At 43.0% G+C, this 17,295-nt stretch overlaps 1 protein-coding gene across 2 annotated transcripts in view; it reads right to left on the bottom strand.

Moving 5' to 3' along the window:
- The window catches only part of LOC119402383 (uncharacterized), a 74,278-nt gene that overhangs the window by 45,122 nt on the left and 11,861 nt on the right, over nucleotides 1–17,295 (bottom strand). The window lies entirely within an intron of this gene.

Raw genomic sequence — 17,295 nt, 5'->3', positions numbered from 1 at the left:
ACGGTAGCCTACCACACAAATCAGGCCTTAGTCCCCAAGACAAATGATGTGAATTTCTCCTGTGGGTACAATTTGCTGTCCGCAGGCTGCCAAAACGCTGTCAAGGTGGCTTGTACTTTCCACAGCAGACGAGGGGGGGGGGAATAACGATTTATCATTGAAAAAGTGTGTTTCACTGGGAGACAAAAATCGAATGCTATAATTTTATGATCTGAGTCTAACATTCTGAATGAGATAATTGCCCTATGACATATATTACTTGATACAAGGATCATTAAACCACCACCACATGTTTCGCGATCTAATCGAAAAGAACGAAAACCTGTAAGATAAAAATTTTGCTCCGGTATGAGCCAAGTTTCTCAGATAATTATAATACCAGAGTTATCTTGCTTACAAACAGGGCTGGGCAGAGATACTCAGAAAAGTATTCCGGAATACAGATATCGAAATACATGAACTGGAAGCCTAAAATACAGATACTGAGATACATTTGCCTTTAACGTAACGGGATATTTTGGAGATACTTTTGCAATAAGACGAGAAAAGTATTCCGGAATACAGTTACAGCGATACAGATACTGGAATACTTCTTTTATTTCAAGGATGCTCATACTACGCAAGGACACTTATTAGTGCAACATAATGTTGTAATTAAAGTTAGAGCGCATCGAAACGTTCAGTTCATTTATTTATTTATTACAGTACCCTCAGCGCCATTAAGACATTGCAGGGGAGGGGGTTGGACAAAGTAGATAATTAGTAATAATGACATAATAACAAGTATCAATTGCAATAAAAATACACTATTTCACAGCAACAGTAACAAGGATTGGGCACCGAAATGGCATACTTGGCGAACAAACTCAGCTATGCTAGACATAGCACACTTTAAGCAAACCACTCGAATCACTAATGAACATCAATGAATTGAGAAAAAGCACACATTTGTTTTGAAGATCTGCTTTGCTGAGAAGGTTGCTGTGTAGGCTTCTCAAGTAGGCTGTCTTCTAACAGCGTTGGTTCAGTCTCAGCACAAGACTCACGAAAGAAAAAGTCTGTCTACCGCTGAAGGCGAGCACAAATTCGTGTTATAGTGAATAAATATCGCCTTCATAGCCGGATTGCCCTGCAGCGTGACGATGTCTCTTCTCGGGTCATCTAGATACCGAAACACTTCCGCCCTCACTTGGGTTGTTCTGACCGTTGAGAATCCGAAGTCTGTCCCCATTTTCGGAATCCTCAGCCGTCTGACCCTGTCGGCTTCAATGAAACTGTCACCACCACCGACGCTACCAGCACCCATTTCAGAAAGCCGCAACAGGCGAAGTCGGCTCCGGCGGTGGGGGAGCCTGCTACCACAAAAGACCGTTTCACACATGTAATCAATTAGGAACGCACCCTGACATTGGAGAGGTGGCTGAAAGCGCGTCAAAGATAGCCAACTTCTAGTCACTTCCGCCGCGACTACGGCAACTGCTTTTGGAAGTGCCGCCGCTTTGAGAACTGAACGCACGCGAAGCATTGCAAAGCCTCTGTTCCAAGGCGGTATCTGCGCGGGGGGTAGCGAAGTAAGGGCTTCCCACCCGAAAAAATTTAGGCGTGCTGCACTGACCTTGAGAGACAGCGACTTTTGTCGGCAGAGGCCGACAACACTGCCCCCGCGATTCTGCCGTCTGCGGCGTCGCGCGCTTTACCACTTGAACCATTCTGTGCTTGAGGGGAAACCATCGCCACCCTATCTGTCGGTGACGAACGGCGCGTCTTTGCTTGTCTTGGCACAAAAAAGAAAAAAAACGCCATTCCCCCATTGGAAACACGCCTCAACTCATTTCCGATACAAAAAAAAAACAATGTAACGAAATACCCGTGTCCGGCATAGTATCGCGATACAGGCGATACATCGTAAATGTATTTCACTACTGACATACAAATACATTCTTCAAATGTATCTCGATACAGAAATACAGATACTCAAAAGTATCTCTGAAATACTATCGCGATACTCTTGTATCGCGATACTGCCCAGCCCTACTTACAAAGGTAATATGAGTGGGTTGAGGCTGGGAATATAGATCGGCAGTTCCATTGAAATACTCTCAACGGACCAATGGTGCCGAGAGCACCCCAAAGGTGCCTGCCGCTTCCTTCTTGGAATCTTTGCAAATAAAAAACAAGTCAATCTTTTTTTGTTCTTCAATTTAGATCGGCAGAAATAGGGGATGTTGTAAGTTTATGAGCTCGAATATCAATTTCAATATCTGTGGCATCTGAAGCCCTTCAAAACTGCTTCAGCTCTTCTTCTTCTTAGATTCTTTTATACCGAGCCATTTCGGATAACGTCTTAAAGGAATAGATCGGGGCCTAATATCTTCATTTCAGTTGCCTTCCATTGCAAATTTACCGTCCTGAAGCGAAAGAAGGACAGGATACAGTAGCGCAAAACTCGAAAAGAAACACTAAGGGGTAGAAAGAGGTAGGAAAGTCGGCCCCTTACTCTTTATATTCGAGTTTTGCCCTACTACATCATGTGCTTCAATAAGTATGAACTCACCCAAGAAAGACTAATTGTGCAACGAAAATACGATAGCGAAGCACCTGGAACATAAATGAAACAGATTTGATGCGGTCTTGTCGGTTCTTTTGGTCACGATTGTTGACGCAGCGCTGATTTAATGGATCTGGTTCAGTTTGATTCAAACAGGTACAGGATTTGGCTCATTTCCGATTCGAAACTGCCTTTTTGAGTTCACGTTACAATCAGGAATTGCCCCATTATGATTACAATTGTTTTAAAAGTGAAATCTTTCTTAATCGTGCTCCACGTTGCCGCGAAATTTCGCCCAGTTTCAGTTTATGGATTTGGCTCTTTGAGAAAAGAAACCCAAATATATCAGGGCAAAAAACACAACATAAAAATTTGAATTTGCAGCAGTCGTATTTGAAAAGCAAGATTACAGGTCTCGTTGCTCCACGGTGACAGTTCAGGTTATTTCAATACATATTTAGTGCAACATTATATACGACCTTTATTTATGCAACATTGGCACAGATTTACATCATGTCAATGTAGTTCATTTTGTGAGTGTTTCTTTGCATTAGAGTGCATAAGCTCCGTAGGCATGTCTGTGCATTACAGAGATTGTGTTCATGGCTGAGTGGTTGTTTAGTGTTCTGTGTGAACACCAACAAAGACGTCTAATTGATGCCTGAAGGTTATTGTCTCATAATTGTGGTTCTTGAATCTGTAAGCGCTACCCTCATTTCTGTATGTTTCTTTAGCAATCGTCTTCGATGCGTACTTTGCCGAATATCTTTTGTCATTTATATTGCCTTCATACTCACTTCATCTAACCGGTTCGATTACTACTTGCGCCAATGAATTCTAGCAGTGGAAACTGTCTAACTGAACTATAAGGAAGAACAGAGCACACCTGAAATAGTTTTTTCCACCTATCATCTTTGCACCTAGGGTAGGGGCTCACGACTGAGAAATAAATTCATGCCTATTCTTCGCACAGCGCTATATTGCCTCTTTGTAACACATGCAAGGAGACATCGCAGAGCGACAAAGATGCAGTTCTGAACGCATCCGCGATTAGTGAGGTAAGAAACAGCAATCTACGTTGCTCTTACTGTGCCAACTATCTGTCTGCGTTGAGCACCTTTTGTTTCCGTTTGCACACCGATCTGGCAAGTGCCCGCATAGATGCTGGAGACCGTAGCGGCAGGCTCAGAACCTTGTCATGAAGCTACGTTACTAAACTCGGACGCTACAGCACAATGAGAGCAACGTTCTTTCAGCGATCTCTGCGTTCAGTTTTATGCACGCATTTCTCAGCTTTCAGAGTGATTACACACTGGTTGAAAGCTTTCGATATGTATGAGTGATTCGTTTTATTAGGACTTGACTGTACAAATTGCTTGTACCAGCTTCCGCACTCATAATAAACGATGCAAACCTTACTTCATTGATGTAGCTTTTGCCAATCGAGGCGATTTTGGTCACCTGGCGATAACTACACGCGCGAGCCGCGAATTAGCGACCAGCGCTACTCGGTCACTGCAGTATTTTGTTTTTTCTTTCTCTTAGCGATTTATCAACGACAACTAACAAACACCCCAATGAGCGATCAGGTCGACGCGTGCGAACCAGCAAAAATGAGTTTTGTGTAATTATTGTGATAGTACTTGCAGCGTCATTTCACCTCGTGCTATTTCAATTCACAAAGCCACCGTTACTTTCATTTTCGTACTACAGACAAAGGTACAGTTCCCGTTCCCTCAAGTGGGTATAGTTGTTCTCTGGTCTGGCCGTTATCGTCCGTGCCTCGTTAACTTACTCACAAAATGTTGACGCCCAAACCAGAAACGTTTCTTCCTCCAACTACTTGATGATTCAGTAGCACTGATAGTTGGGCAAGGATATGGGTGCATGGTTATGAAATGTATGAAACGGCGCAACGAAAAACATGGAACACCGATGATGAAAGATTGTTTTCACGTCTTCTTCGTGGCCACTGTTTCGTGTTTTTCGTTGCGCCATATCATGTTCATGTGCGTCATGATTGTGCTTCAAATAGCCGCCGGAGAGCGGAGGCCACTCACTCGTGTGTTTCCTTTCATAAAAGACTACAATGCAATGTATGGGACAGCGCAATGCAAGGACGAGAAAAGACAGGACATGCGCTGCCGCCCACCTTTCCGTTATTCTACTACAATGTATGTTGCGACAAAAAATAGGATTGTTTCTTGTGGACTGTCCTCTACAACGTAAGGAAGCGTGCTTGACCCTAACGTAAATATCAAAAAGGTTTGTATAATTGCTCTTAGTTAAATAACTAATTAAGCGCAATATAAACGTACTCTAAAGAGGGCACATGACGGCAAACCATTGCCGTTGGTTTCATTTAAATGCGGTTAACCACTATTTAAAAGTAGTTGGATGCAGTGACGTGAAACATCTGTATAATAGATCGTTTACCGGCCGTTTTGATGGTGAAGGTTTACACTTGTTGAAAACATCAATGCCTTAAGGTTTTATTCTAGAGTAGCTTTCAGGAATGCCCTGATGTAAACCTGTCGTGCAACCGACTCGAGCTTCTGCATTGTCCTTGTTAAGCAGCAAGGACATTTTGTTTAGAAATACTGCAGGCCAGTACTTTGGCCCAAGCAGGAGGGGCATTACAGAAAGAGAAAAAAACAAACAAGCAAAAGAAAAGAAAATACAACATGCGTAAACAATGCCATATGAAATGTACATAGTGCGTAAAAAGAAGCAGCAATCTCACCTCGACATCACTAAAATTCACAAGAAAAATGGTTTGTCAAGGCAGCCATGAAATCGTTCGATTCAAATACATGAAAAAGAAGAGAATTCCACTCGCTCACCGTTCGAGGAAAAAAACCGTACTTGTGAGCGTTTGTTCGCGCGAAAATCGGCGCAAGCAAATGTTCGTGAGTGTGTCTTGTTTTTCTCGTAGTAGGCCTACATACCGAAGATGGCAAAACCATATTATTTTTCGCAGGAAGTGTATTGTGTAGTAATACAAGACGATTAATTTTTCTGCGTGTTTGTAGTGTCTGTATACTGTTTTGTGACATTAATGAGGACGGAGAATCTTTCCTCGCATATTTTCCGTATATAAACCTCACAGATTTTCTCTGGACTCGCTCAAGTTTCAGAATGTCATTTTTAGTATGTGGGTCCCAGATTTCAGCAGCATATTCTAATTTTGATCTTACGCGTTTGCATTGTAAGCTAACATTTTAGTTCTTATAGGCGCGTGTTTAAGCTTCCTCTTTACGAACCACAGTTTCTTTAAGGCAGTTGAGCAGATATCTGAAATATGTGTTTTCCATGTTAATTTATTGGTAAGAGTAACGCCAAGATACTTATATATTTCGACTTCGGCTACAGTTCTGTTTTCAAGCTGATAATGAAATTCGCTGGGAGACTTTTTTCTTGTTACGCGCAAAAGTACGCTTTTCTCCGCATTTAGCTGCATTCCCCAATTTAAGCACCACTCAGAAATTGCTACAAGACATCTCTGCAACTCTTCATGATCATCATGTGACACTATTTCCTTATAGATAACACTATCATCCGCATATAACCGAATGGACACATTTGCAGGGATAACATCTATTATATCATTAACATAAATTAAAAACAATAATGGCCCTAGCACACTGCTCTGAGGAACTCCTGAGGAGACCGGGCGGGCACCAGAGCTGCAATTTTGGACATCAACAAACTGCTCTCTGTTCGTCAGGTAAGCACAAATCCACCGTATAATACCCATGGGTAGTCCGATTTTTTCCAGTTTATATAATAACTTTCCGTGTGGGACCCTATCGAATGCTTTGCTGAAGTCCAGAAACAGCACATCTAGTTGCCCGGATAAATCAAGTACTTGGGAAAAGTCATGCACGGTTGTCACTAAATGAGTCACTGGAGAGAGTCCTTTTCTAAATCCGTGCTGAAAAGGTGTCAGTATATTGTGATCTTTCAAGAACTCGTGTATGAAACCAGCGACAATATGTTCCAAAAGCTTGCAACTTGTGCTGGTAATAGATACAGGCCGGTAGTTTGAAACTATTGCACGGTCTCCTTTCTTGTGTACCGGCACAACACGAGCTAAGCGCCAGTCTGCCGGTATTTCTCCTGAGTTGAAAGATAACTGAAAGAAACTAGAAATAAATTCGGATATTTGATTGGAATATCGCCTTAAGAAAGCATTGGGGATGTTATCGGGGCCAGCAGATTTCTTCGTATTTATATTTAGGAGCAGTGCCAGGACACCCTCACGCGTGACTAAAATGTCGTTTACCGTAGGGCTGCATGTGCTTGAAAACTCACTCTGACCTTGTTCCGCAAACACACTTTGAAAATAGGCATTGAAGTGCTCTGCAATGCTGTGAGCATCCTTTATTTCAGTTCCATTGACTTTAATCCTCTCTATCTGCTGTTTTCTTTGGCTTAGGTGTAACCAAAATTTTTTAGGATCATTAGAAAGAAATTCTTCAATATTCGTGCTATAGAACCTATCTCTGGCCAGTTTTACCTTTATCAATAATTCTTGTTTCAGATGCGCAAACTGTGTGGTCGTCGATTTGCTCCTCTTTCTCAGTCTTTTAACCTTACGGTTGGCTTGGATAATTTCTCGATTTATCGAAGGATTTATCCGTTGTTGTCTATTAGATTTTAACGGGACAAAGTGTTCAGTGCAGTACTTTACGACATCCTTAAACCTTTGCCACGAAAGTTCAACATTGTTATCAATTATTTCAAGATGCGTAACTAGGTAATCTGTGACCGCTAAATCATCGGCCTTTGCAAAGTCTCTAATTTTTCTTACAGTCCTACATTTTTGTTGCGTTGCAGCTGAAACCTCCCAGCAAAAATATATAAGCTTGTGGTCAGATATACCAGGCTCAACCATTGCTGTTCCGCCAGAAAATATTTCGCTCAGGAACAGAAGGTCCAGAACGTTATTTCCCCGAGTATTATTATTAATAACCTGCTGAAGACTAAGGTTGAGCATAATGTCTATCGCCAAGTCACCAGAAACCGTCGAACCATAATTTAGGCGATTCCAATTTAAACAGGGCAAATTAAAATCACCTGTTATTAGCAAGTTTTTTCCTTTCAATGTTAGTAGATGATCGTATAATTTATGCATATATGAGTCATCGGTACCTGGAGCCCGATATACAGAACACAAGAAAAACGACAGTCCCCAGAGAGACACCTTCAGAAACAAACTGTCGTGCCCGCGGATTTGATCCACGACTGTTACGTGAACATCGGTTTTGACAACTACTGCAATACCGCCTCCGCGAGAACCCCTATCTTTCCGATACAGGTGATAGTTCGGTGGAACGATTTCATCATCGCGAATGGCTTCATGTAACCAAGTTTCCGAAATGACGCAAACATGGGGATCATATAACAAAAGCAAATCTTCTAACTTATCTGCTTTACTTACAATACTTCTTGCATTGAATGACAAAATCCGGAGCTGATGTGCCTTTAGGCGTTAGCTTCCGGTCGCTGAGTACATCGTCTCAGTATGCTTTTTGCGGCGCCGTGAGTTGTCATCTGCAGAAGAGTTTTTGCGCGAGTTCGTGACATAGGTCTGGGATCCTAGGGAATCGATGTGGCTTTCAAGCACTTCAGGATTGTAAAACGCGGTGATATCTGGTCGGTAACTCCACGTCGCGACACTGTGTCGAAGGAATCCGGACTGCAGATGCTAGCTCGGTGAATTGGTGATTGATACGAATGCGCTTAACTGAAGCATGTCGTGGCTGGAAGGCGCCAGCAGTTATTCCGCGCAAAATGCATGGTATCTCTGAGATTTTTTCTGCCACCACTCGAAAAACTTGGCGGATAAGAGTTTCGTGTCCATACACTAAAGGCGGTCCTAAGGTTCCCTTTAAGAATTCCGGTAAGTATATAAAAGCCTATACAAAAGCCTACGAACACTTATAAAAAACATTCTCTAACCGAAGTGCACCACACAGTTGTGGTGGTGAAAGTGACTATGCAACAGAGACATAAGCCCCGGGGGAAGCGCCAATCGAACTAGCAGCAGACTTGGTCTAAGTTGCATGTTTAGCTTGCTCGTATAGCATATTGCTGGATTGCAATGTGGCGCACCCACAACATACGCACACGGTGTGCTTGCGTGTGTTGTGCTTTCCCGTTACATAACATCCTAAACAAATGTATAAACTATAGGGCATAAACTGCGTGATCATTTTCGACAATGCGCATTGACGGCGTCGCCGACGTTATCTGCCAAAGAGTTCGCAAGGACGCGCTACAGCAATCACGGAAGCCCGACAATCGCGTAAGCGTCACACAATCGTTGTCCTCATCACTGCGCCGAGCAACTGCTTCACATATAATACAAAAATAACTATAGTGTGATCTAGTGAAGTGCACCATCTCTTGGTTTTACGCATTAGTTGAGACATAGTTTTTTGTTTTGACCACTCAGACTTTACACGTAGCGAAAAGGCGAACTGAGTTTATGGTTAAAATGAGATAAAAATTCATTCACGAAACTGCTACGCCCACTGCAAACGAAAACTAGCCAAATTGGGCGTTTTAAGGGCCACGATCCTCCTTAATACTACCCGCATCTAGACAGTACTCCCTTAGGGTGTAATGAGGTGGGTGTAATAAGGCTCTGCGTCCTCAATTCTACTTCGTTACAAAATTATGTGGGATAATGGAGGTAAATTCACTATCTGACGCCATTCGTCAAATGGAGTTCACGAACAAAAAACTCCCATCTGACGTCTCTGGCATGTTTTTTTGTATTTTTTCCGAAGCTTTCTATAATGCCTTCAGTACTGGCGGGCATATACACCGCTGCGCGTGAGCGGGGGGGGGAGGGGGGAGGGGGAGGGAGTAAATGATAGAAATAAATAAACTAAAAGGAAAAGCCTGCGAACCCTAGTACGCAGAACCCTAGAACGCACACTGGTATACGCTTGTGTACAATATAATGGCTGGCGGCGGTATGCTTCAGAGCACTGAATAAAGTCCTGTACACAGATAGCGCAAAGAAAAAGATATACGCGACTCTCCTCGAACGGCCGCCCTTAACGGGTCCTGTATGCGTTCCGAGAAAAAGCGAGAGCACACTTTGACCTTGGCTAAGCCACCATGCCTTGGCGGCTGCGGCAGCTGCGGCTCGCCAGTGGCCAGCTCAAGAGCAAGCCAGACGAGGCGCCAGAGGGGCTACCGAAGCGCAACTTCACGACGCATGCGCGCGAAGAAAAAAAAACAAGAAAACAAGAAAGAAACGCGAGAACGGAGTCGTTGAAGCAGTTGAAGTTCCTAATTGCCCGCGGCGGCGTGATGCCGAAGCGGAGCCGTCGCGGTATTCGCCATATCGCACCTCGGCTGACGCCGCTATCAAGTGATCAGCTGTGTCGGCCGTGTGTGCGCGTTCTGTGCCTGCAGCCCACTGTGTTCTCGCCGCTGGATGTGAAATGCGTGGTTTGACAGTGGTATAGATGTTCTCTGGTTTTACGACAATGCAACATGCCGCACTGCGAGTGGGATAATCGCGACGGCCCGTCGACTCAAGCGAGCGTGCCGCTGTGTATGACCAAGCAGATGATGGGCACCCTTCGTGCTTGGCACAGTCAGAAACAGAAATGGCACGTAATACTTATGTTCTCTCTGTTTGCGTGTCTTATCGTCGCTCAGACACCTGTAGGTGTCGTTCAGAGCACTTCGTCGCGTGAAAAGTGCAGTGAAAGAGCAAAAAAAAGTATTTAAGATCACATAGCGACGATGTGTGGTGCGTGTTTTGAAATTCTTGTGAATATAGCTCGTGCTTCGCGCGACCAGTCAATCGACGCACGAGTGCGCTCTGAAAAAGGCGTTAGCTCTATATAATGTTCTTGCTTGCGAAAGCATGAATGAAGCAGAATGCTTTCAGAGAATATACACTAAAGCAAAAAGAAGGCTGCAGATATCACGTTACCATGTGATGAAATGTGAATAATGGCCAACTTAGTTCTCTATTTATTCTGTTCACAAACTTCACTTGTTTCTCTTGTGTACATATTCAGTACTTTGTGTACATATTTAGCTGCATTAAACATACTTTTGTTTACTCAATTTTTATGGGAGACCCCCTGTACAGTCTGTCGACTTTGGGACCTCCCTCAGTATCTGTAAAATCCCCAATTGTACCTACCATTATTACGGGCAAATAAAGAACTCTGAACTCTGAACTCTGATCCTTCGTCTCAGTGTCGATTTGTGCGCATTGACGTGTGACATATCCGTGCGCTCTCGTTTTGCAGCATCTACCTTGGATACTGTGAAATACCCTGAACATCCTTCTGCCGCCATGCAACTGTGAGAACCCAACGAAGCACAGATTATCAGCATGTGAGAAGACTTTTCGACAACAAGTTGGATTGCGCACACTGCCTGTCTCCTGAAATACCATATTAAGGTACATATGCACTGCACCTTGCTACATATGTATCAAGGTACAGTGAAATAGAATATCTAGGCACATAAACGTCATTATCTGTGACAAAATCAAAGAGGGTGATCATTTGCGCTAGCGAAAAGGATGAAAACCAGAAAACAGTGAAAACAGAAAACAATGAAAAGCCGTTGGACGGCATGGAAGCAATTCAATTTCATTAGTTACATATCGGCAGTGGAACTTGCCAAGGTTGCATGTGCATATTCTTAGCCATTAGGAGATGTGCAAGGCTAATTTATTTGCGTTGATACAAGTCAGTTGAATCTGTTTTGAACCGCGTTGTTGAGTCACCTTGTTTATTCCCTCTCAGTATTTTGCTGTTTTGCATTATGTTGCCATAGTTTTTATGATCAATACACAGTATTATGAATGTTGACACACTTTGACAAGGTGAAAGTGATGCTCTTGTGTCCAGGCCTTATTTTATACTCATTAGAAGTGCACTGTTCTTTTTTTTGTTTTTTTTATCCATGAATCAATACTAACTTGCCCAATCTTCACTCCTAAACAGAGTAGCTGCGGTTGATCAAGAAGACCTAACCAACATTCACACCCCTTTCAAAGCGCACTTGTAATGATTAATTTACTTACATCAAAACTACCCGAATGATGGTAAACATGACAAGAGTACACTTCTGGTGTTGTTTCGTGTTTTTTTACTTGCGTGTATTTTTCGCCCTGCGTAAACTAAGTGAAAAGCTCACAAGGAAATATTAGCAGTACCTCAATTTTGTATTTATTTTGTGTTTCATCAAAAAGTCTGCAATAAGTATAGTCAAGTGCGAGTCTGGTTAAGACATTCATGGTTAAGACAATCATTTTATGGATACAGAAAACTTTATGGGCTTCTTTTTTGTGTCATTTTGAGGAATACACTTCTGCAAAAGCAGCAATAGTTGCTCGCCCACCTGTTTGTGCTCAAGACAGTCTATTGTGGGCATGAGTGTCGGCATGATTTTGTCTTGGGGGGTGCAAGCTGGTGTAACATACCGGCCGGGAAAGTGGGAGAGCACTGGTGTAGCCTCCGGGAGCCCAAGTGCTGGTGTGTCTTTAGGGGGGGGGGGCAAGTGCCTCATTTGGAACACCGTGCCAATGCCCACAATTGCGAGAACACTCTACGGTGCCTTACTATACACTATGTGGAACATCTCGTACATCTTACTACATTTGAGCAAACACTTGGATTGAGGCTGAGTGCTATGCACAATTCTGTGTGCAACCTTTCCGATATCGTGTGCATTTTCAAATTTCGCATTGCGTTAAAAAGAGACTGAGTGGAGCCAGCGCTATTCAGCACACTTAAGTCCTAACGGGACAGTTGGGCGAGTTGGTGTATACGTGTCGTTAAAGAAGGAGCGAAAAAAATCACAACACACAGAAATGAATGGGACAGGACGACGCGCTACTAGCAACTGAAGTTTAATCGAAACCACAGAAAGATATAAACACACAGTACGAAAAAATTACAAGAATTAATAATCACACATCCACAGAAAGAGCAGGAACATGAATAAAAAAACATGGCTGATCCCTCCGTCATAGGAATCGGTATAACACGAAAGTTAAACGTGTCTTCACAGAAGTATAGTGCTTATTGTGTAGTGATATATGAGAGCTTGTACAATGTCTATTCGTGCACTCATGCATGTCTCTATCGCGACGACTAACGCCCATGATCATTATTAAACTGTTGTGGTAGCTGACGGTGTGAACATATATTTGGACACAACGAATCGTGAATCCCGCGTAAGGATGATATCAACAAGCTCATAATCAACACTGGTACCCGGTATGCACTTCTTCAAAGCGTCGTCAATTAAGGAGAGAACGGCACGGTGTGCGCTTTCTATTAATGGGTAGCCGACGCCTGTGCTCATGCATACATAACACACACTGCGCTTCAGCAACACGGGAGGTAGAGGTACGTAGCCTGAGCCGCAAACGCGTGCGTCCCGCTGGCCTCTGTCTCGCAGGCGCGGCTCTCGCTCCACCAAGGAACGACAATCGCCCGTCGAAATCGCGTCCTTTCTGCAACGCATATTGCAGCAGTTTTGTTAGTCGGTGCTCTCGCAAGTGAAGCAGTTGGCCGCGGAGAAATCCCGTTGATGCACGTGGAAGCTGCACTACTCCGATGAGCCGACGCACGCTAACACGAAGTCAAAGGCAAAGAACGTAACAGCGTCAAGGGTGCCTCGGCGACGCCAGCGCGGCCAGTCTACCTATCTGGTATCGAGACGCTTTAACCATTACCTCCGATATCGCTTGCAATCTCGGAGGAAGCGCTAGTCGTGAAGCATTACTTCTTTTCACACCTCACAGACGGCGGCAGCGCCCCGCTCCGCCCGCCGCGAAAGAGAATGTTCGAAAGATATAAGGCGCGTTCGCGCCGTGTCTAGCATTTCCCGAGTTAGCTTACTCGGTAGGGCGTCGGGCGCTTGCCGTCGCGGCCGCAACGTCGTGGGTTCGATTCCCAGCGGGGTATCTTTCTTGTTTTTTTTTCTTTCTCACCCGTTGGCGTCCATTTTATCAACGTCATATCCGTGACGGATGTACTTGGTGGACCCCGGCATAAAACACTTTCGTGTTAAAAAAGCGAAGCACGTGGTATACTTCAGTTGTTAGAAGTGCGTCGTCCTGTCCCCTTCGTTTCTATGTGTTGTGGTTTTGTTTTCAGATTTTGTTTAACTATGAACTTAAGTCCTGGCTGTGTTACAGCCTCTATACATGTGTGGTAAATTTTTATTCAACCTCATGACATATCAAGTCCTAATGTGCAAAGCCACCAGTCACTATGTATAGGAAAATTTTGTTCACTCCATGTGATTGCGAAATTCCAAGTTCACTTCGCAGCCATGATACTTGGATTAAGTTTCAATGGGGTAATTATGCATAAGCATAAACTGAGGAATTAAAGATGCAGAACTTTACAGTTTCAGATGGCACTGGCTGGCATGAAAACATTGAAACATAGCTGTACTAATTATGCATATTTGAAGTAGTGGTATATTGCAGTCGTGTGATTATGCCGACAAGTTCGCAAGCACACGTCCAGAAATTTACAATGGTTTTCAGATACCTGTGAGTAAATATGTACAGCAATATGTGAAGACAACCTTGTCATTTTGTGGACGTTGCTGAATGTTTTTATGTATTTTGGTAAGTGGACCTACACTCAACACCACAGGTCTATTTTGGTCTTTTCTGCAGGAAACCTAACTGCACAATCATGTGTGACATGTTTTGATGCCATATGGCAAACTAACGCAACAAAAACCGTACAACCTGCCTGTCTTCACGGTTGCATATTTCTCAAAGTGATGCTAGCCTTTTGTACTAATTCAGTTGCCTTCATGTGTAGGCTGACACCAAGTTTCTCGGGTATCCCATTTTTTCGGATTGTACTTACATACTAGCACATGTCAGTGTGCATTGTGATATGATTTTACACCCCACTTTCGTGTTGCCTTACTGCTGTGAATTATGTATAGTGCTCAGGTTCTATGTATATGTTGTTCCACGTGTTCAGTATTGGGAGTAGGTTGAGTGCGCCACGACAGAAATATATATATCCTCACATTGACATGAGACTGCTACTGTTTTGATTTCAATAAAATATTGCAACGACTGGTTCTTGTATCAATTGAAGTATGACTACTTGTCCTGCATAGAAATGAAAGAAATGAACTTGTGTATGCAAAACAATTTGCTGAAACACTGTCTGCTCAATATAACTGCTTGTGCTTTATTACCAAACAAGTTGAACAGATGATGCACGCATTACGACACATTCTAGAGGACAGATAGACAACGGAAAGTTAGGCAGAAATCAGTGTTCTAACGTAGATTGGGTGATCTTTCATTCATAGTAGCATAATTGAAAGTGCCTGTTGTATAAATAAAGTTTAACATAATGAACAGGTGGTCGAAGAAGTACACATATGATAGAGTTTTTCCGGTTTTTTGCATATTTGCTACAGTCCTCATATTTCCGTGTTATAAATGTGAACTTCATAATTGCGAACAAGCCAACCTGTCTGCTGCTGTGAAAATACCACACTAGTAATTCAAAAGAACCATCATTTTCTGAATAACCGCTGTTTCATTGAGGAAGGCGGTAATGCCTATTTCTTAATTCGTACTACATCATCTGTGCTAGCGGAGGGCCAAGTACACATGGGCGTTCCCAAGAGAGAAGTGCAAGCACATTAACTTTTTCATTTTGCAGGGGACCTGTCACTGGTAATTTTGGGGAGGTTGTGCTTGACCTTGGGGCAAGTGTCGGGTATTCAATTTAACGTGGAGGCGTGATGCTTAACAGAAAGATTAATGAGTAATATACTAGGTAGTCTTCGAGTAGGAAAGCAACTGAATACTGAATATGAGTCACAGAGAATCACTGTATGCCGCGTTAAAGAGTGCATTGCGAATAAGCGCTAATTGCGGAAACTGATTTTCGTTCAGCTGCTCAGAGCGCGCTGCTGCCCCTGCGTGCAGCTCGCGGCAGTACGCGCGCATTAATTGAATTGAATTGAAGTTTATTTGTCCTGAATTTTTACAGGATCGGGAGCAGAGGCTAAAGGCTATATAGCCTGACATGGGGCCTCTGCTCCTAAATACAGTTTGGCACGCAGGCCGCTGAACATCTCACTCTGTGGCAGATTTTTTCAGAAATAAAACAATAACACAACAATATTTAGCATGTTCTTGTTACACAATTTCAGAGTAAACATAACAAAAGAACTTCATCACAAAAGCTACATCTCAAAAGAAACTTCATCAATACACAATGTTAAATAAAGCATAAGAAAAGAAACTAGAACACATAACTCAAATTGATAGATAGGATGTAACAAATCAAGCATAGGAACTTTAATAAGCATACTCAATATCATGGTTCATTAGAATGGACTTGATAATGGTGTTCGAAGGTATAGAATTGACATCTATGAGACCGTGTAAACGATTTAACATTGTGGGTATTTGATACTGAACGTGTTGCTTGCCATAATTTGTCCTTAATGCTGGGATTTTCCGGCGTTGCTGACGCATAGTATAATGCGTATTGTCAGGCGGGTTCTGAAGAAACTGTGGCTTGTTTTGTTTCACCCATTGCAGAAGTTTGAAGTGATACAGTTTTGTTACCGTTAGTATTACGTATTTTTTAAAGAGTGGCTTAGTTTTCAAGTCCTTGATAATACCATGGTACTGCTCGAATGCTCGCAAAACTCTTTTTTGAAGAACTAGTAATTTTTGATAGTTTTTTTTGTGTAGTAGTACCCCATACCAAGATACCGTATGTCATTTTAGAGTAGAAAAGAGCATAATATAATTCTAGTTGTAACCACTTTGGTAAGACTGGGCTGAGCTTATATAAACATCCAACGGTTTTACTGAGTTCTACTGTTAGTTTTTCTATATGTGTGTTCCATGTCAAGCCTTCGGAAAACCATACACCTAGAAACTTCTGGCTGGTGACTCGCTCTATCTCTTTTCCCTCAAATAAAACAGTCGAACTATAGTTACGCGGCTTATTAGGTGGAGCAAACACAATGTATTTCGTTTTACTAACATTTAAATGCACCTAATGTAGGCGCGTTACAATGTTCTTGTAAGTCGGGCATCTGCGTGTGTAACTTTCATATGAGAACGCAGGTGGTCTTCGAACCGCTCAGAACACGCGGCCGCATCTGGACGCGCGCAGTTCGCGACTGCTGAAATAACGAAAATTGCTCCACAGCATACGCTCTTGGAACGCACATACGTTCGGTCATCCGAAGATACCTTTGTCACGATGGTATTCACGAATTTAGCGCGAGCGAAGGGGGCACACATTTATAATTTTTCTAGCGGCACGACACGGGGAACCGGAGAATTCGGAGCCGAGGGTGTTTACGTCGATCGGCTCGGCCTGCATGACGCCCCACAAATTATGTATTGACCTTCCGCAAGAGCAAACACTCGGCGATGGTACAAGAACAGAAGTTCGAAGTTGTGCCTAAGGGTTACCAGCCGCTTTGTACATACATTGGTACATATATAAGCCCAAGAGAAAAGCAAGTTTGCAAGTGGTGGCGCTGTGGTGTAATGCTTATAGTGCTTGCTTTAAGTGCGTGTGGTCGCGAGTTTGATTCCTGTGTCGTGGGTACTTGTATGCAAATGTCGTGGTTGTGCATAAATACTTTGATGTCCATTTTCTATTATGTCCTAGTGATGAATAGTAGCGGAAATTGGCCGTGAAACGTAATATAATGCCTAAGCTTTTTTT

The sequence above is a fragment of the Rhipicephalus sanguineus genome, chromosome 8, assembly GCF_013339695.2.
Source record: "Rhipicephalus sanguineus isolate Rsan-2018 chromosome 8, BIME_Rsan_1.4, whole genome shotgun sequence".
Classification (NCBI taxonomy): domain Eukaryota; kingdom Metazoa; phylum Arthropoda; class Arachnida; order Ixodida; family Ixodidae; genus Rhipicephalus; species Rhipicephalus sanguineus.
This window is presented reverse-complemented; position numbering and strand designations above follow the sequence as displayed.